Source organism: Meles meles, chromosome 6 (genome assembly GCF_922984935.1).
Source record: "Meles meles chromosome 6, mMelMel3.1 paternal haplotype, whole genome shotgun sequence".
In the NCBI taxonomy this organism is placed as follows: Eukaryota; Metazoa; Chordata; class Mammalia; order Carnivora; family Mustelidae; genus Meles; species Meles meles.
Genome location: NC_060071.1, coordinates 117,348,069 through 117,370,567, shown reverse-complemented (window position 1 = coordinate 117,370,567; position 22,499 = coordinate 117,348,069). Strand labels below are relative to the sequence as shown.

The 22,499-nt window shown below is 35.4% G+C and overlaps 1 protein-coding gene across 12 annotated transcripts in view; it reads right to left on the bottom strand.

Moving 5' to 3' along the window:
* The window catches only part of GPHN (gephyrin), a 650,480-nt gene that overhangs the window by 254,252 nt on the left and 373,729 nt on the right, over positions 1 to 22,499 (bottom strand). The window lies entirely within an intron of this gene.

The following is a 22,499-nucleotide window of genomic DNA, read 5'->3' as shown; positions in this document are numbered from 1 at the left end:
GTGATCACTGAAAATTTCCAAGCTACTTTTAAACCAAGTGGTTAAATAAGAAACATAAATAGTAGAAAAGCACTGGATAAACAAGAGTCAAGAACTGAAGGCCTAGATTTCGTGTAAGAGTTGGATCATACTCTACTAATAATTGGCTATGTTTCTTTTACCTGGTAACATCTCATTTTCATCACCTGAAAACAAAGAGATTAGTCTATTTCTAAAATTTTACAACTAAGATTTTAAAAGTTGTATAAGAACCTTTTCCCAAAACTTTTTCCTGAGAATGATTTTATTCTTTAACTACTTTAACTTTCTGAAATAACATAAAATTGTCATATTTTATATGAGTCAATAGCTATTTATTTTAAAATTTCCATATTCTTTTTAATACAGAAACAATTGAAAAATAATATTGTATTAGTGTACAAAAGTGATGTAATATGTGTATATATTGTGAAAGGATTACCATAATAAGTTTAGTTAACATTCACCACTACACAGTGACTAATTTTTTTTCTTGTAATGAGAACTCTTGCAATCTATTTTCTTAGAAACTTACAAATATACAAATATATATATATACAAATATACAATATACAAATATACAATACAGGTATAATACATAACTCATTTATTCCTTCCTTTACCTCCTTACTATTAATTATTGTCACCATGCTGACATTATATCCCTAAGATTTATTTAACTCGGAAGTGGAAGTTTGTGTTTTTGACCACCTTCTCCCATTTCACCTACTCTGCAATGCCTGCCTCTGGTAACCACTAATCTATTTTCTGTATTTATGAGTTTGGTTATTTTTAGATTCCACACAGATATGAAATAATAAAGTATTTGACTTTCTCTGATTTATTTCATTTAACATTATATACTCAGGTCCCATATATGTTTGGTGCAAGCGGCAGGATTTCCTTCATTTTTATGGTTCAGTAATATTCCATTACACATACATACCATAGTTTCTTTATCCATTTATCTGTCAGGAGATATAGGTTGTTCCATGTCTTAGTTATTGTAAATAATGCCACAATGAATACAGGGGTACACATAGCTTTTCAAGACAGTGATTTCATTTCCTTTGGATAGATGCACAGCTGGAAATGCTGGATCATATGGTAGTTCTATTTTTAATTTTTTGAGCAACTCCCATACTCTTTACCATAGTGACTTAACCGATTTACATTCCCTAACAGTACACAAGGGTTCCCTTTTCTATGTATCTTCTTATTATCTCATCTTTTTGATAATAGTCATTCTAACAGATGTAAAGTGGTAACCTACTGCAGTTTTGATTTTCATTTGATTTCCATTTACCTGATGATTACTGATGAAAAGATGATTAGCATCTTTTCACATACCTGTTGGCCATTTTGATGCCTTACTTGGAAAAATGTCTATTCATTAAAAAACTTTGTTTTTTAATTGGATTTTTTTTTCTACTGAGTGGTAGGGATTCTTCATACATTTTGGATATTAACTTATCAGATATATAATTTGTGAGTATTTTCTTCCCTTTCATAGGTTGCCTTTTCATTTTGTTGATGGCTTCCATTGTTGCATAGGTTTTTAGATTGACATAGTCCCATTTATCTTTGCTTTTGGAGCCAAATCCAGAAAAGTACTACCAGTACTGATGTCTAGAAGCTTATCCACTATGTTTTATTCTAAACACTATATGGGTCCAGGTCTTACATTATATTATAATGTAAGATAATTATATTACAGCTCAATCTATATTGAGTTGATTTTTGTGTATGGTTTAAGGTAGTGGTCCTATTTCACACTTTTTCATGTAACTGTCCAGTTTTCCCCCATTTATTGAAGACACTATCCTTTCCCCATTATATATTCTTGGTTCCTTTGTCATGAATTAATTGACCATATATATATGCATGGGTTTACTTATGGGTACTCTATTTTGTTCCACTGATCTGTGTGTCTCCTTATATACCAATACCATATTGCTTTGATTATTACACCCTTGTAATATAGTTTGATCAGGAAGTGTGATGCCTCCAGCTTTGTTCACCTTTCTCAAAGTGCTTTGAATATGTGGAGTCTTCTGTGTTTCTATTAGGAATGATTAATCTATTTCCATAAAAAAATGCCACTGGAATTTTGATAGGAATTATACTGAATATGCATATTGCTTTGGGAAGTATGGACACTTTAATAATATTAATTATTTCAATCCATGGCCATGAAATATCTTCCTATTTATTTGTGTCTTTAATTTTTTTCATCAATGTCTTGCACTATTCAGTGTATACGATTTTCACTTCCTTGGTTAATTTTTATTCTTTTTGATGCAATTATAAATGGGATTATTTTCCTAATTTCTCTGATAGTTCATTATTGGTGTATAGAAATGCAACTGATTTTTAAATATTTTGTATCCTATAACTTTACAAATTTCTTAGTTCTAAAATTTTTTTTATGAAGTCTTTAGGGTTTATTATATATAATAGCATGTTATCTGCAAATATACAGTTTTATTTCTTTTCTGATTTGGGTGACTTTTATTTATTTTTTCTTGCCTAATTGCTCTGGTTAGGACTTCTAGTACTATCTTGAATAAAAGTGAGAGTAGGCTTCCTTGTTTTGTTCCTGATCTTAGACAGATGGCTTTCAGTTTTTCACCATTGAGTAAGATGTTAGCTGTGGGCTTGTGATATATTATCATATTTAGATACATTCCTTCTATATCCATGTTGTTGAGAATTTTCATACTGAATGGCTGTTAAATTTTGTCAAATGCTTTTTCTGCATCTGTTGAGAGGATTATATAATTATTTTTATCCTTTATTTTGTTAATGTTGTTTATCACATCAATTGATCTGCAGATTTTTTTAAAAAGATTATTTATTTGACACAGAGAGAGAGAGAGAGAGAGAGAGATCACAAGTAGGCAGAGAGGCAGGCAGAGAGAGAGGGAGAAGCAGGCCCCCTGCTGAGCAGAGAGCCTGATGTGGGGCTCCATCCCAGGATCCCGAGACCATGACCTGAGCCAAAGCCAGAGGCTTAACCCATTGAGCCACCCAGGCACCCTGATCTGTAGTTTTTAAACCATCATTGCAACCCTGGAAAAAAATCCCACTTCATCATGGTCCTTTTAATGTACTATTGTACTCAGTTTGCTAACATTTTATTGATGGTTTTTGCATCAGTATTAGGGATACTGACCTGTATTTTTCTTTTCTTCTCTGATTTTGGTATCAGGGTAATGCTGCTCTTATAAAATGAGTTTGGAAGTGTTCCCTCCTCTTCTATTATTTTAAAGAGTCTGCGAAGGATTGGCATTAATTCTTCTTTAATTGTTTCATAAAATTCAGTAGTGAAGCCATATGGTCATTGACTTGCTGGGAGGTTACAAATTATTGATTCAATTTCCCTACTAGTAATTGGTTTGCTCAGATTTTCTATTTCAAGATTAAGTCATGGTAGGTTGTATGTTTCTAGAAATTTATCCATGTCTGGTAGGTTGTCCAATCTGTTGGCACACAATTGATCATAATAGTCTCTTATGACCTTTGTATTTCTGTAGCATCAGTTCTGTTTCCTCTTGTACAAATGATTTTATTTAGCTGAGTGCTCTTTTCATTTTTTTTTTTGTGAATCTATTTTTTAAAATCTCAAAGTATCAGCTCTTAATATCTTTGATTTTTTCTGTTGTATTTTTAGTCTCTTTTTCCTTTATTTTTGCTCTGTTCTTTAACTTCTTCCTTCTAATAACTAGGGGTTTAATTTGTTCATTTTAGTTCCTTGAGGTATAAAGTTTAGTTATGGCCTAAAGTTGTAGGCATTTATTGCTATGAACATCCCTCTTAGATTGCTTTTGCTTCATCTCATAAGTTTTAGTATGCTATATTTCCATTTTCATTTCTCCCATGATATTTCTTGATTATGCTTTTGATTTCTTCTTTCACCCACTGGTTGTTCAGAAGCAAGTTGTTGACTTTCCATATATTCATGATTTTTCCAGTTTTCTTCTTGTAATTAATTTCTAGTTTCATACCTTTATGGATAGAAAAGATGCTTGATAGGATTTCAATCTAGTTAAATTTATTAAAATTTGTGCTGTGGGCTAATATATGATCTCTCATGATAGGTCAAGATATTTAAATTGGAGAATGCACAAAATGTGTCTGAGAAGAATGTGTATTCTGCAGCTTTTGAAAGGAAGGTTCTGGGAAGTATCTGCTAAGTCCATTTGGTGTAAAGTATTTAAGTTCAATGTTTCCTTACTGATTTTCTGTTTGGATGATCTATTCATTGATGAAAGTTGGGTACTGAAGTCTCCCATTATTATTGCATTTCTATTCTTCCCTTCAGATCTGTTAATATTTGCTTTATATATTTATCTGCTCCTATGTTTATGCATAAATATTAATAAACGTTATATCCTCTTGTTGGATTAACCCCTTTATTATGATACAATGACCTTCTTTTGTCTCTTATTACAGCCCTCTTATTGAAATCTATTTTGTCTGATATAAGCATAGTTAACCCCACTTTCATTTTCTATTGGAAAATATTTTTTCCATTCCTTCACTTTCAATCTGTGTCCTTATATCTGAAGTGAGTCTCCTGCAGGCAGCATATAGTGGGGTCTTGTTTTTATTACTCCATTCAGCCACCCTGTTTTGATTGGGAGAATTTAGTCCATTTACATTTAAAGAAATTATTAAGAGGAGTGGACTTACTATAATTTTGTAAATTTTTTTTTCTGGCTGTTTTGTAATACTTTGATTTTTCTCTTGCTCCCTTCCTTTGTGATTTGATGGCTCTCTGAGTGATGTGTATGGATTCCTTTCTCTTTATCTTTTGTGTGCCATCTATAGGTTTTTGCTTTGGGGTTACCATGAGACTTACATAAAACATATCTATAACAGCTGATTTTAAGTTGACAACAACTTAGGTTTGAAAACATTCTAAAGTTCTATATTTTTACTCCTTCCACCATGTTATGTTTTTGGTGTTACAATTTATATCTCTTTAAGTTGCTTATCAATTAACAAGTTACTATACTTAGTTATTTTTAATACTTTTGTTTTTTAACCTGCACATTAGATATAAAAGGGATCAACCCATGATTACAACATTAGACTTTCTAAATTCAACCATATGTTTACTTTTACAAGTGAGATTCACACTTTCATTTGTTTTCCTGTTACTAATTATCACCCTTTTGTTCCAGCTGAAAGAAATCCCTTTAACATTTCTTATAAGGCCAGTCTAGTAGTGCTGAACTTTTTTTTTTTCCATTTTATTTATTTTTTCAGCGTAACAGTATTCATTCTTTTTGCACAACACCCAGTGCTCCATGCAAAATGTGCCCTCCCCATTACCTGTTCCCCCAACCTCCCACCCTTGACCCTTCAAAACCCTCAGGTTGCCCCAACCTCCCACCCCTGACCCTTCAAAACCCACAGGTTGTTTTTCAGAGTCCATAGTCTCTTATGGTTCGCCTCCCCTCCCCAATGTCCATAGCCCGCTCCCCCTCTCCCAATCCCACCTCCCCCCAGGAACCCCCAGTTTGTTTTGTGAGATTAAGAGTCATTTGGAGAAGCAACATGGGGGGTTAGGGGGATAGGAGAAGAATAAATGAAACAAGATGGGATTGGGAGGGAGACAAACCATAAGTGCTGAACTTTTTAGCTTTTGCTTGTATAGAAAACTCTTTTGCCCTCCAGTTCTGAAGAACAACTTTCTTGGATAAAGGAGTCTTGTTTGGCAGAGATTTTTTTTTTCTTTTAGCACTTGAATATTTTGCGTCTCCCCTTTCAGGCCTGCAAAGTTTCTGCTGAAAAATCTACTTGTATCTTATAAGTTTCCCTGTATAGAAACAGTTTTTTTTTTCTCTTGTTATTTTTAACTTTTGACAATTTAATTATAATGTGCCTTTGAGTAGGTCTCTAAATTTAATTTGGAACTCTTGGGTCTGGATGTCTATTTCCTTCCTCGGGTTAGGGACATTTTCAGCCATTATCTTTCAAATAAGTTTTCTGCTGCTTCTTCTCCCTTTTCTCCTTCTGGGATTCTTACATTATGAATATTAGTCTGCTTGATACTGTCCATAAGTCTCAAACTATCTTCAACATTTATTTCTCTCCTGACTAGATAAATTCCAATTGTCCTGTCTTCACGTGTGCTGATTTTTTCTTCTGCTTCATCTAGTATTGTTAAATCCCATCACTGATTGCTTTGGTTCAGTTATGTATTCTTCAGCTACGTGATTTCTGTGTGGTAGTTTCTTATATTCTTTGTTGAAATTCTTACTTTGTTTGGACATTGTTCTCCTGACCTTGCTGATCATCTTTATAACCATGATTTTGATCTCTTTATCAAGTAAATCAGTTCATTCTCCCTAGTTAAGAGTCTTTATGGTTTGTCTCCATCTCATTTATCTCTGTTGGATGTCAATATATTTATAATTTATCAAGTTATAAATGGAACTTGGAATTTAATTTTCAAGAATGTAACTCTATTTCCCAAGAATGTTTCTAAGAATATTCCAAGTGTTAATACCCTATACCACAAGAGTATTGGCAAATACAAATTCAGTTAATTTTATTCTAACTTTTTTGCAAATAAGCCCAACCTGTTATATCTCTAAATAAACACTTCATCCAATCTATGGTGACACCGTAAATAGTAGTGCTAATAAAGGATGCATATAAACTTCAATCAATATTGTATGTGTATATGTAATAGTTATATCTAGATCACTATTTTTCTGTGTGTGTTATGTGTGTATGTGATATAATTAAAAGCTTTATTATATACATAAGAAATAGTAACTGTTATTTTTGCTTAATCTATTTGGACTTTTTCTTTGCCAAAAAAATTAGATTGGGTTTTTAAATTGGCCCCATCAGTTTCTTTGAATGTTTAAAAATTAATTTTGAGATATAGTGTTTCATATATAGAATGTCCAGTGTCATGACAAAAAGAAAATACATTATTTTTACATAACTCCTTTGTTTAACACAGTGGTTTTATAAACACTATCTCATTTAATAATTTTTTTTTTAGATTTTCTAATTTGTTTGACACACAGAGAGAGATACAAATAGGCAGAGAGGCAGGCAGAGAGAGAGGGGGAAGCAGGCTCCCCGCTGAGCAGAGAGCTCGATGCGGGACTTGATCCCAGGACCCTGAAATCACGACCTGAGCCAAAGGCAGAGACTCAACCCACTGAGCACCGAGGCGCCCCTTTAATAATTTTCAAAAATACAAGTATTACAGTCTTAGTATATTTCAGTATTTATTAAACAACTAAGGACTTGCACTAAATATTCTGGGATAAATGCATCTCACTTCCTTAGCGAGATTACAAATGTAATACAAAACACTGAAGCATATCAAATAACCATAAGATAGTAGGCGATAACACAAATTGGCTCAAAGTACCATAAGTTTGAAATAAAAGCAGTAGCTTTTAGGTGAGGGTATGAGGTATGTTTCTGGGAGATGTAGCATTTAAGTGATTTTATAAAGGAAAATATTTGAAAAAGTAGGACAAAACGGGGGTAGGGCAAGAAAAAGAAGATAGTTTAGATGGAGAAGAAATACAAGGCAAAGCACAGAGACACAAAAGAACCAAGTACATTTTGGTTATATTAAGTCTTTCATCTAGTGAGAGCATAGTGTCCTTAGAAGAGTAATGTGAAGTAAGAGATACTAGTGGAAAGATGTGGCAGTTTGATAAATTAGTAATTTCTAAAGTGTAGTCTCTGCACTAGCAATATATGCATCATTTGGTCATTTGTTAGACATGTAAATCCTCTCATACTACCCCTTCCCTCTCCTCAATGAATCAGAAACTATGGGGATGAGATACAGCACTCATGAAGCTCTCTAGTTGATTCTGTTCCAATGCTTAAGCACTACTGTGATAATGTGCTTTAATTTTGGTACTACTCTTTACTATTAATGTAATATTGGCTTAGATACTGAGTCTAATTCTTAGTTTTCAAAACGTGATTTATTTTAAGGATTAATATATTCTTGAAATGTGTTATACAATGCCTAGAACATACTGGATAATTAATAAACACCTGGCCAATTTTCCCTTAAAAAGTAACTTGGAGTTAGATAATTAAGGTCATGAATTCACTGTAAAGATCTAGACCTTTTTCAAAAGTTGTTAATTTCAATTCCAGTATTGTTAACGTACAGTGTTATATTAGTTTCATGTGTTCAATACAATGGTTCAACAAGTCTATTCATTTCTTAGTGCTCATCATGATAAACATAATCTTAAATCACCTTCACCTATTGCATCCATCTTCCCACCCACCTCCTGTCTGGCAACCATCAATTTATTCTCTTTATTTAAGAGTCTATTTTAATTTTTCTTTTTTGCTTGTCTTGTTTCATAAAGTCCATATATGACTGAAATCATATGGTATTTGTCTTTCTCTGAGTTATTTCACTTAGCATTATACCCTCTAGACCCACACATGTTGTTTCAAATGATAAGATTTTTTTTCTTTTTTTTTTAAGATTTCATTTTTTTATGGCTGTAGTATTCCATGATATACACATGCCACATCTACTTTATTCATTCATCTATGGCTGGACACTTGCATTCCAGTTTTAAATTATAAATGATGCTGCAGTAAACATAGGGGTACAAATATCTCTTTGAATTAGTGTTTTCATTTTCTCTGGGCAAATACCCAGTAGTGAGAATTAATGGATCATATGATAATTCTATTTTTAAGTTTTTGAGGAACCTCCATATTCTTTTCCATACTAGTTGCACCAGCTTCCATTCCCACCATCAGTGCACAAGGGTACATTTTTCTCTACATCCTCACCAATATTTGTTAATTCTTGTGTTTTTGATTTTAGCCATTCTGAGAGTAGTGAGGTGGTATCTCATTGCGGTTTTGATTTGCATTCCCCTGATCATGTTGAATAGAATCCTTTTATGTGTCTGTTGTCAATCTGTTTGTTTTCTTTGGAAAAATGTTCATGTTCTCTGTCCATTTTTAATTGAATTAGTAGGGCTTTTTTTTTTTTTTAAAGCTTTTATTTTGGTGTAGTCCCCAACAGTTTAATTTTGCTTTTGTCTCCCTTGTCAAAAGAGACATATCTAGAAAAATGTTTCTGCAGCTGATACCAAAGAGATTACTGCCTATGTTTTCCTCTAGGAATGTTATCGTTTCAGGTCTGACATGAGGCCTTTAATCTATTTTGTTTATTCTTTTGGGTCATGTAAGAAAGTGGTTCAGTTTTATTCTTTTCAATGTAGCTATTCAGTTACCCAAACAGCATTTGGGGAAGAAAACATCCTTTACCCATTGTATATTCTTGCCTCCTTTGTCACACACTAATTGACCATAAAAGCATGGGTTTATTTCTGGGCTCTCTGTTCTGTTCCATTGATCTGTGTGTCTATTTTTGTCCCAGTACCATACTGTTTTGATTGCTAGAGTCTATAGTATATTTTCAAATCTGGGATTGTGAAACCTCCTGTTTTGTTCTTTCTCAAGATGGCTTTGGCTATTTCAGGTCTTTTGTGATTTCATACAGATTACAAGATTACTTGTTCCGGTTTTGTGAAAAAATGTTGCTAGTACTTTCATGGGATTGCATTAAATCTGAGATTGTGTTGGGTAGTATATACATTTTAATGCTATTGGTTCTCCCAACCCACAAGTAGGGAATACCTTTCCATATGTTCATGTCATCTTCAATTTCTTTCATCAGCGTTTTACAGTTTACCAAGTACAAGGTCTTTCAACTCTTTGGTTAGGTTTATTTTTAGGTATTTTATTCTTTTTGGTGCAGTTGTAAATAGAACTGTTCTCTTAATTTCTTTCTGCTACCTTCATTGTTAGTGTATAGAAATCCAACAGTATTTTGTATGTAAATATTGTATCATGCATATCTATTGAATTCATTCATCAGTTCCAGCAAGTTTTTGTTTTTTTTTATTTATTTATTTATTTATTTTTTTTGTGGAGTCTTTAGGATTTTCTATATAAAATATCATGACATCTGCAAATAGTGAAAGTTTTATTTTTTTCCTTACCAATTTGGATGTCTTTCATTTCTCTCTCTCTCTCTCTCTCTCTGTGTGTGTGTGTGTGTGTAATTGCTGTGACTAGGACTTCCAATACTAGGTGATTAAAAGTGTTAAGAGTGGACATGCTTGTCTTGTTCCTGATCTTATAAGAAAAGCTCTCAGTTTTTCACCATCGAGTATGATTTTATCTGTGGGTTTTCATATATCATCTTTATCAGGTTGAGGTACGTTCCCTTTAACTATACTTGAGAGTTTTTCCATGAATAGATGTTGTACTTTGTCAAAAACTTTTTCTATACCTTTTGAGATGATTATATGGTTTTTATCCTTTCTCCCCTAATGTGACATATTATGTTGATTGATTTGAGAATATTGAATCACTCTTGTATACCTGGAATAAATCCCACTTGATTATGGCAAATGATTTTTTAAATTGTTGGGTTTGGTTTCCTAAATTGGCCTGTAGTTTTCCTTTTTTTCCTTTCCTTTTCCTTATCTGGTTTTGATATTAGGGTGATGCTTGCATCATAGAATAAATTTAGAAGTTTCCTTCCTCTAAGTTTTGGAATAGTAGAAGAATAGATATTAACTCTTCTTTAAGTGTTGAAGAATTCGCCTGGGAAGCCGTCTGATCCTGGACTTTTGTTTATTGGGAGTTTTTTGATTACTGATTCAATTTCACTGCTAGTAATTGGTCTGTTTAAATTTTGTACTCCCTGGTTCAATTTTGGGAAACTATATGTTTCTAGGAATTTATCAGTTTCTTCAGGGTTATCGAATTTGCTGGCAAATACTTTTTCATAATATTCTCTTATTATCCTTTGTGTTTCTGTGGTATTGCTTTGCTATTTCTCCTCTTTCATTTCTAATTTTATTTATTTGAGTCCTCTCTCTTTCTCATTTGAGGAGTCTGGCTAAAGGTTTATTGATTTTGTTGATTTTTTCCCAAAGAATCAGTTCCTGATTTTATTCAACTGTTTTATTGTGTTTTTGTTGTTGTTTGTTTTTTTGTTTCCATTTCATTAATTTCTGCTCTAATCTTTTTAATTTTTATTTATTTTAAAATCTCTTTTCAGTGTTCCAGAATTCACTGTTTATGCACTACACCCAGTGCTCAATGCAATACGTGCCCTCCACAATATCCACCACCAGGCTCACCCAACCTCCCACCCCCTCTCCCCTCCAAAACCCTCAGTTAGTTTCTCAGAGTCCACAGTCTCTCATGCTCTAATCTTTATTATTTCACAGCCCTGAGATCACAACTTGAGCCAAAACCAAGAGTTGGATTCTTAATGAACTGCCACCCAGGAGCCCCTATACTACACATTCTTTATTCATTCATCAGTTGATGGACATCTGGGTTCTTCCCATATTTTGCCTATTGTGGACATTGCTGCTATAAACAGTGGGGTGCATGTGCACCTTCAAATCACTATTTTGCTATCCTTTGGATAAATACCTTGTAGTGCAATTCTTGGGTCACAGGGTAGCTCTATTTTAAACTTTCTGAGGAACCTCAATGCTGTCTTCCAAAGTGACTGCACCAGTATGCATTCCATCAACAGTGTAAGAGGGTTCCTCTTTCTCCACATCCTCACCAACATCTGTTGTTTTCTGAGTTGGTAATTTTAGCCATTCTGACTAGTGTGAGGTGGTATCTCATTATGGTTTTGATTTGTATTTCCCTGATGATGAGTGATGTTCAGCATTTTTTTATATGTCTGTTAGCCATTTCCAGGTCTTCTTTGCAGAAATGTCTGTTCATGTCTTCTGTCCATTTTTTGACTGGATTTTTTGTTTTTTGGGTGTTGAGTTTGAGAAGTTCTTTATAGATTTTGGATACTAGCCTTTTATCGGATATGTTATTTGCAAATATCTTCTGCCATTCTGTAGGTTACCTTTATGTGTTGGCTGTTTCCTTTGCTGTGCACAAGCTTTTTATCCTGATGAAGTCCCAATAGTTCATTTTTGCTTTTGCTCCCCTTGCCTTAGGAGATGTATGTAGTAAGAAATGCTGCGGCCAAGTTCAAGAGCTGCCTGTGTTCTCCTCTAGGGTTTGATGGATTCTTGTTTCATATTTAGGTCTCTCATCCATTTTGGATTTTTTTTTTTTTATACAGTGTAAGAAAGTGGTCCAGTTTCATTATTCTGTATGTGGCTGTCTAGTTTTCCAAATACGATCTGTCGAAGAGACTGTCTTCTTTTTCCATTGGATATTCTCTCCTGCTTTGTGGAAGATTAGTTGACCAGAGAGTTGAGCATCCATTTCTGGGTTCTCCATTCTAGTCCATTGATCTATGTATCTATGTTTGTGCAAATACCATACTGTCTTGGTGATTACAGCTTTGTAATACTGCTTGAAGTTGGAATTGAAATGCCTCCAACTTTGGTTTTCTTTTTCAACATTATTATGGCTATTTAGGGTCTTTTCTGGTTCCATACAAATTTTAGAATTGTTTGTTCTAGCTCTGTGAAAAATGCTGGTTTATTTTGATAGGGACTGCAAGGTATTGCATTCTGTATTGTTGTAATCTTACCTCTTAGAATAGCTTTTGCTGCATCCCAAAGACTATTGTGTTTTCATTTTCATTTGTCTCCATATAATTTCTGATTTTGTCTGATTTCTTGGTTGATGCATTCATTGTTAAACAGCATGCTATTTGGTGCACCTGGGTGGCTCAGTGGGTTAAAGACTGCCTTCAGCTCAGGTCATGATCCCAGGGTCCTGGGATCGAGCCCCGCATTGGGCTCTCTGCTCAGCAGGGAGCCTGCTTACCTTCCTCTCTCTCTGCCTGCAGCTCTGCCTACTTGTGATCGCTATCAAATAGATAAATAAAATCTTTGAAAAAAAATAGTATGCTATTTAACCTCCATGTGTTCTTTCCAAATTTTTCCTTGTGATAGATTTCTAGTTTCATATTGTGATCAGAAAAGATACATGGTTTTATTTTTTATTTTTATTTTTTTTTATTTGTTGAAACCTGTTCGGTGGCCTAACATGTGATCTATTCTGGACAATGTTCCATGTGCACCTGAAAAGAATGTGTATTCTTCTGTTTTCTGGATGGAAAGTTTTGAATACATCTGTTATATCCATCTGGTCTACTGTGTCATTCAAAGCCACCATTTTTCTGTCTGGATGATTTATTCATAAATGTAAGTAGGGTGTTAAAGCCCCCCAGTATTATTGTATTATCAATTTCTTCTCTTACATCTATTTATAGTTGCTTTATGTATTTAGGGCATATGTTGGGCGCATAATTATTTACAATTCTTGTATCTTGTTGGATTGTTCCTTTGTGATTATGTAGTATCCTTTGACCCCTATTACAGTCTTTGTTGTAAAGTATATTTTGGGAGGAGTCAAGATGGCAGAAGAGTAGCAGGCTGAGATGACATCAGATAGCAGGAGTTCAGCTAGATAGTTATCAGACCATTCCAAACACCTACAAATCCAACAGGAGAGCAAAGAGAAGAAGAGCAGCAATTCTAGAAACAGAAAATTGACCGCTTTCTGAAAGGTAGGGTCTGTGGAGAAGTGAATCTAAAGTGACAGGAAGATAGACCATTGGGGGAGGGGCTGGCTCTCAGCAAGCGGTGGAGCAATGGAGCGCAAAATCAAAACTTTTAGAAGTCTGCTCCACTCAGGGACATCGCTCCAGAGGCTAAGTGGGGATGGAGCTGTTGTGGGGACAGTGTGGTGTCAGGTCCTTCGGGATCACAGAAGGATCGGGGGTGTCTAAGTGTAGCAGAGCTCGCAGGTATTAGAGAGGGGAAGCTGGCTACAGAGATGGAGCAGAGGAGTGAGTTCCCAGTTTGGGGTTACCTTAAACTGTCTTCTCTGACACAGTCAGGCCACTGCTCTTTGATCAGGGACCCCACAAGTGGCAGATCCAGGGAGACTCCCTGGAAGAGTGGCAGGGATCTATTGGGCTTAGAGACTCCAAATGGGGCTATGTGCCAGAGACAGAAACGCTCGGTCACAGGCTGGGTGAGCTTGGAGTGCAGCTGGAGACCAGGGAGACAAGAGTGATTGAGCGCTTTTCTCCAAGGGCACACTGAAGAGTCGGGCCCTGAGCTCTTGGCTCCTCTGGGCCAGAGATTGGGAGGCCACCATTTTCATTCCTGTCCTCCAGAGCTCTATGGAAAGTGTTCAGGGAACAAAAGCTCTGGAGAGTGAACTGGATCAGATTACTTAGCCCAATCCCTGGCAAGGAGGGTGCAAAGACACTTGAGAATCAGAATAATAGGCCCCTCCCCCAGAAGATCAGTAAGAAATCCAGCCAAGACCAAGCTCACTGATCAAGGAGAACAGCAGAATTCCAGAGGAGGGGAAAGCAAAGCATGGAATTCATGGCTTTCTCCCCATGATTCTTTAGTCTTGCAAAGTTAATTAAATTTTTTAATTTTATTTTTTCTTATTCTCATTTTTTTAAACTTTTACTCTTTTCCTCTTTTAACGTTTTTTAACTAGTTTATCTTAACAATATCTTTCTTTAAAAAAATCTTTTGAACCTTTATTATTGTAGTCATATTCTATCCTTCATTGTATCTAACTTTATCTTTTGTGGTTTTTTCTTCTAAAAATATTTGGGATACAACTTCTTCTAATAGATCAAAATATACACTAAATCTAGCACAGGGTTTGTTCTCGTCTCCAGCCTGAGCAAATTCTCCCCACTTTCTTTTCCCAACCGACTTATCTTATTAACACCCTTTTCAGAATTTTTAAAAAATTTTCATCTTTACAGTCATATTCCATCCCTTCATCATGTTTACCCTTATTTGTGTGTGTGTGTGTATGTGTGTGTATATATATATATTTCTTTCTTTAAAATTTTGGGAAGTAGTTTCTTCTAAGAAACCAAATACTACCCAAATAAAGTGGGTGGCTCTGTTCTATTCACCAGTCTAATACATATATTTCCTTTTTCTTTTTTTTTGAACTCCTTCTTACCCCCTTTTTTCTCCCCACAATTTGGGGTCTCTTCTGATTTGGTTACCACACATTTTTCTGGGGTCTTTGCCATCCTTCTAGTATTTTATTCTCTCATTCATATATTCTTATCTGGATAAAATGACAAGGCAGAAAAACTCACCACAAAAAAAAGAACAAGAGGCAGTCCTGATGGATAGGGAGCTAATCAATACAGACGTTGATAATATGTCAGATATAGAGTTCAGAATGATGATTCTCAAGGTGCTAGCTGGGCTTGAAAAAGGCATGGAAGATAATAGAGAATTTTTCCTATCTGGAGAAATAAAAGCCCCTTCTGGAGAAATAAAAGAACTAAAATCTAATTAGGCTATTAATGAGGTGCAATAAAAAATGGAAGCTCTTACTGCTAGAATAAATGAGGCAGAAGAGAGAACTAGTGATATAGAAAACCAAATGACAGAGAGTAAAGAAACTGAGCAAAAGAGAGACAAACAACTAATGGACCATGAGGGGAGAATCAAGGGATATGTGATACCATAAGATGAAACAATATTAGAATTGGGATTCCAGAAGAAGAAGAGAGAGGGGGGCAGAAGGTATATTGGAGCAAATTATTGTAGAGAATTTCCCTAATATGGCAAAGGGAACAAGCACCACAATCCAGGAGGCTTACAGAAGCCCCCCCGCCCAAATCAGTAAGAACAGGTCCACACCCTGTCATCTAATAGTAAAACGTACAAGTCTTAGTGACAAAGAGAAAATTCCAAAAGCAGTCTGGGACAAGAAGTCTGTAACATACAATGCTAAGAATATTAGACTGGCAGCAGACTTATCCACAGAAACCTGGTAGGCCAGAAAGAACTGGCATGATATATTCAGAGCACTAAATGAGAAAAACATGCAGCCAAGAAGACTATATCCAGCTAGGCTATTATTGAAAATAGGAGAGACAAAGAGCTTCCAGGACAAACAAAAACTAAAAGAGTTTGTAAACACCAAACCAGCTCTACAGGAAATATTGAAAAAGGTTCTCTAAGCAAAGAGAGAGACTAAAAGTAGTAGACCAGAAAGGAACAGAGAAAATATACAGTAACAGTCACTTACAGGCAATACAATGGCATTACATTCAGATATCTCAATAGTTACCCTGAATGTAAATGGGCTAAATGCCCCGATCAAAAGACAAAGGATATCAGAATGGATTAAAAAAAAAATACCCATCAATATGTTGTCTACCAGAAACTCATTTTAGACCCAAAGACAGACACCTCCAGATGTAAAGTGAGGGGGTGGAAAACAATTTACCATGCTAATGACATCAAAAGAAAGCTGGGGTGGCAATCCTTATATCAGATCAATTAGGTTTTAAGCCAAAGACTATAATAAGAGGAGAGGAAGGACACTATATCATACTCAGAGTGTCTGTCCAACAAGAAGATCTAACAATTTTAAATATCTACATCTCTAACATGGGAGCAGCCAACAACATAAACCAATTAATAACAAAATCAAGGACACACATCGATAATAATACAATAATAGCAGGGGACTTTAATACTCCCCTCACTGAAATGGACAGATCATCCAAGCAAAAGATCAACAAGGAAATAAAGGCCTTCAAGGACACACTGGACTAGATGGACATCACAGATATATTCAGAACATTCCATCCCAAAGCAACAGAGTACACATGCTTCTCTAGTGTACATGGTCCAGAATAGATCACATCCTGGGTCACAAATCAGGTCTTAACCAGTACCAAAATCTTGGGATCATTCCCTGCATATTTTCAGACCACAATGCTCTGAAGCTAGAACTCAATCATAAGAGGAAAGTTGGAAAGAACCCAAATACATGGAGGCTAAAGAGCATCCTACTAAAGAATGAATGGGTCAATCAGGAAATTAAAGAAGAATTGAAAAAATTCATGGAAACAAATAATAATGAAAACACAACTGTTCAAAATCTGTGGGACATAGAAAAGGCAGTCCTGAGCAGAAAATATATAGTAATACAAGCCTTTCTCAAGAAACAAGAAAGGTCTCAAATACACTAACTAATCCTACACCTAATGGAGCTGGAGAAAGAACAACAAAGAAAGCCTAAATCCAGCAGGAAAAGAGAAAAAATAAAGATCAGAGCAGAAATCAGTGAAATAGAAACAAACAAACAATAGAATAAATCAGTGAAATTAGGAGCTGGTTCTTTGAAAGAACTAATAACATTGATAAACCCCTGGCCAGACTTATGAAAAAGAGAAAGTACCCAAATAAATAAAATCATGAATGACAGAGGAGAGATCACAACCAACACCAAAGAAATACAAACAATTATAAGAACATATTATGAGCAATTATATGCCAGCAAATTTGACAATTTGAAAGAAATGGATGCATTCCTAGAGACATGTAAACTACCACAACGGAACCATGATGAAATAGAAAACCTGAACAGACCCATAACCAGTAAGGAGATTGAATTAGTCATCAAAAATCTCCTAACAAACAAGAGCCCAGGGCCAGACAGCCGGCTTCCTAGGGGAATTCTACCAAGCATTTAAAGAATAATTAATCCTATTGTCCTGAAACTGTTCCAAAAAATAGAAATGGAAGGAAAACTTCCAAACTCATTTTATGAGGCCAGCACTGCCTCGATCCCCAAACGAGACAAAGACCCCATTGAAAAAGAAAATTACAGACCAATATCTTTGATGAATACAGATGCGAAAATTCTCACTAAAATACTAGCCAATAGGATCCAATAGTACATTAAAAGGATTATTCACCATGACCAAATGGGATTTATTCCAGGCCTACAAGGTTGGTTCAACATCCACAAATCAATCAATGTGATACAATACATTAATAAAAGAAAGAACAAGAACCATATGATACTCTCAATAGATGCTGAAAAAGTATTTGACAAAGTACAGCATCCTTTCTTGATCAAAACTCTTCAAAGTGTAGGGATAGAGGGTACATACCTCAATATCATCAAAGCTATCTATGAAAAACCCACCACGAATATCATTTTCAATGGAGAAAAACTGAGAGCTTTTCTGCTAAGGTCAGGAAGACAGCAGGGATATCCATTATCACCACTACTATTCAACACAGAACTAGAAGTCCTAGCCTCGGCAATCAGACAACAAAAAGAAATTAAAGGCATGCAAATCAGCAAAGAAGAAGTCAAACTATCACTCTTTGCAAATGATATGATACTTTAGGTGGAAAACCCAAAAGAGTCCACTCCAAAACTGCTAGAACTCATACAGGAATTAAGTAAAGTGTCAAGATATAAAATCAACGCACAGAAATCAGTTGCATTTCTATACACCAACAACAAGACAGAAGAAAGAGAAATTAAGAAGTCAATCCTATTTATTTCCAATTGCACCCAAAACTGTAAGATACCTAGCAATAAACCTAACCAAAGAGGCAAAGAATCTGTACTCAGAAAACTATAAAGTACTCATGGAAGAAATTGAGAAGACACAAAGAAATGGAAAATGTTCCATGCTCATGGATTGGAGAACAAATATTGTGGAAATGTCTATGCTAAAGCAATCTACATGTTTAATGCAATCCCTATCAAAATACCATCCATTTTTTTTTTCAAAGAAATGGAACAAATAATCCTAAAATTTATATGGAACCAGAAAAGACCATGAATAGCCAGAAGAATGTTGAAAAAGAAAGCCAAAGTTGGCAGCATCACAATTCCAGACTTCAAGCTCTATTACAAAGCTGTCATCATCAAGACAGTATGGTACTGGCACAAAAACGGACACATAGATCAATGGAACAGAATAGAGAGCCCAGAAATAGACCCTCAACTCTACTGGCAACTAATCTTTAACAAAGGAGGAAAGAATGTCCAATGGAAAAAAGACAGCCTCTTCAACAAATGGTGTTGGGAAAATTGGACAGCCACATGCAGAAAAATGAAACTGGACCATTTCCTTATACCACACACAAAAATAGACTCCAAATGGATGAAAGACCTCAATGTGAAAAAGGAATCCATCAAAATCCTTAAGAACACAGGCAGCAACCTCTTCGACCTCAGCCACAGCAACTTCTTCCTAGAAACATCACCAAAGCCAAGGGAAGCAAGGGTAAAAATGAATAATTGGTACTTTGTCAAGATCAAAAGCTTTTGCACAGCAAAGGAAACAGTCAACAAAACCAAAAGACAACTGACAGAATGGGAGAAGATACTTGGAAATGACATATCAGATAAAGGGCTAGTATCCCAAATCTATAAAGAACTTCTCAAACTCAACACCTAAAGAACAAATAATCCAATTAAGAAATGGGCAGAGGACATGAACAGACATTTCTGCAAAGAAGACATCCAGTTGGCCAAGAGACACATGAAAAAGTGCTCCATATCACTCGGCATCAGGGAAATACAAATCAAAACCACAATGAGATACCACCTCATGAGAGCCAGAATGGATAAAATTAACAAGTCATGAAACCACAGATGCTGGTGAGGATGTGGAGAAAGGGGAACCTTCCTACGCTGTTGGTGGGAATGCAAGCTGGTGCAGCCACTCTGGAAAGCAGTATGGAGGTTCCTCAAAAAGTTGAAAATATAGCCACCCTATGACCCAGCAATCACACTACTGGGTATTTACCCAAAAAATACAAATGTAGTGATCCAAAGGCATACGTGCACCTGAATGTTTATAGCAGCAATGTCCACAATAGCCAAACTATGGAAGACCCTAGATATCCATCAATGGATGAATGGATAAAGCAGTTGTGTGTACATATATGGGAATACTATGGAACCATCAAAAGAAATGAAATCTTGCCATTTGCAATGACGTGGATGGAACTAGAGGGTATTATGTTGAGTGAAATAAATCAATCAGAAAAGACAATTATCATATGATCTCCTTGATATGAGGATGTTGAGAGGCAAAGTAGGGGGTGTGGGGGGCTGGGGGGTAGGGAAGGAAAAAATGAAACAAGGTGGGATCAGAGGGAGACAAACCATAAGAGACTCTTAATCTCAAGAAACAAAATGAGGGGACACCTGGGTGGCTCAGTGGGTTGAAGGCTCTGCCTTCGGCTCCGGTCATGATTCCAGGGTCCTGGGATCGAGCCCCACATCCGGCTCTCTGCTCAGCAGGAAGCCTGCTTCCTCCTCTCTCTCTCTGCCTGCCTCTCTGCCTACTTGTGATCTCTGTCTGTCAAGTAAATAAATAAAATCTTAAAAAAAAACAAAAAACAAAAAACAAAATGAGGGTTGCTGGGGGAAAGAGGGTAGGGAGAGGGTGGTTGGGTTATTGACATTGGGGAAGGTATGTGCTATGGTGAATGCTGTGAAGTGTGTAAACCTGGTGATTCACAGACCTGTACTCCTGGGGCTAATAATACATTATATGTTAATAAAAAATAAAAAAAATTTTAAAAAGTGTATTTTATATGATGTAAGTATTGCTACCTCAGCTTTCTTTTCATTTCTATTTGCATGATGTTTTTCCAACCCTTCACTTTCAATCTGCATGTGCTTTAGGTCCAAAATGAGAGTCTCTTATAGGCAGTATATAAATGGGTCTACCTTTTTATCCATTCAATCACCCTGTTCTTTTGATTGAAGCATTCAGTCCATTTACCCAATATAATTATTCATAGGTATGTACTTATTGCCATTTTGTCACTTGATTGTCAAGATAAACTGAAAGGGAATGATATAATATATAAAGAATAAAGAGGGGTGCCTGGGTGGCTCAGTGGGTTAAAGCCTCTCCTCTGCCTTCGACTCAGGTCATGATCCCAGGGTCCTGGGATGGAGCCCTGCATCGGACTCTCTGCTCAGCAGGGAGCCTGCTTTCCTGACTCTCTCTCTCTGCTCGCCTCTCTGCCTACTTGTGATCTCTGTCTGTCAAATAAATAAATAAAAATCTTTAAAAAAAAGAATAAAGAAAATCTAATAATAGAAAACACTAAACACAAGTTCAATGATTTTTGCTTCATGTTCTTTGATGTATCTGTTTCAGTACCTTATATAGTGCCTTGTTTTTTCTAGAGATCTCCTACTTTCTTTTCTACTGTTTTTTCCTCTTTTTTTTTTTTTTTTTTTTTTTTTGCTTTAGGGGAAAATAGGGATATGAGAACGGACTTTTTCTTTTGCCATTATTGATGTGGAAAAGAGATCAGAATGACTTGTAAGTAACTTAACATCTAATATTTAACTAGTGCTTGTTATCTGTCATATAATTTACTAGCAATTTTATATTACACTCAGAACACCCATGAGGTGGTTATTATATATTACCTTCCAGCTTTTTATATGTAAACATAAATTTCCGATACCTTTGACAGATACTACTTACCCTTTAGTTCTAATTTTTAAATAATTCTACATCTGGTACAGAGGATAAAATTATTATTTTTCTCAGCACTAGAGCTGGATAGCAACACATTATTTAACAAAAGGTTGAGATACATGAACTCATAAAATAAACACCACATGAAAAAACAGAAATAAGAAAAGGATTTTTGTTTATTTCCTTTGAAAGATTATTCTGTTTTATCTTCTTCAAGCATATCAAATTAGAAAAGGCATAAACAGCCAGATATATTCAATATTAAATGATAATACAAAAGTAATTTTTTAAAATAAAGAATATATTTAAAAATTAGGTCACCTCAGCTAGCACATTAACAGACTGAACTGTCATTAACTTCAATATGTATCATCTAGTGTAGAGCTACCAAGGAGACAAAGAAAGACAATAAACAAGAATAAAAATCCTGAACCTATTTTCAAATTAATTATGTAATAATTTGTTATTTTTATTACTTAAAACACCTTCCAAAATATATAAAGTATGGGTACCAGAATGAATCCATTTATTCATTCAGCAAGTATTGTTTGAGTACTTACCATAGGCAAGGCAGTGTTAGGCCAAGGGTCACAAGACTAAGTAAATAGTCTTACCCTCCGGGAGTTTACAGATTTACAGAAAAATATCAGTAAGTGTTAAGATAATTAAATAAGTGCTACGGGTACATGAAAGGCTATGTGAATGACAGGACAAGTGTTTCAGTCTTAGGTGAGGGAGGGTAATGGTGATTAGGGATGAAAGAAGGAAAAATCCAAGCTGGTACCTAAAAAACAGTGTTACAGAGGCAGACTGGAAAGAACATTTCAGGCAGAGGAAATGGTATGTAAGAAGGACAAAAAGCTAGAAAGAGAACCTGGTATGTGTGGTAACAATGAGAATGGATGGGTGGAATGGAGTAAATAATTGGGATTCCCCAGAAAATTCATATGTCAAAATCCTAACCCCAGTGTGATGGTATAGGAGATGGGGCCTCTGGGATGTGCTTATTAGGTTATGAGGGTAGAGCTCTCATAAATGGAATTATTGTCTTTATAAAAGGGACTCTATAGAACTCTTGACCCATCATCATGTAAGGCTAAAAAAAAAAGGTCAGAATTCTACATCCTAGAAGAGGCTCTCACCATAACCTAACCATGCTGGCACTCTA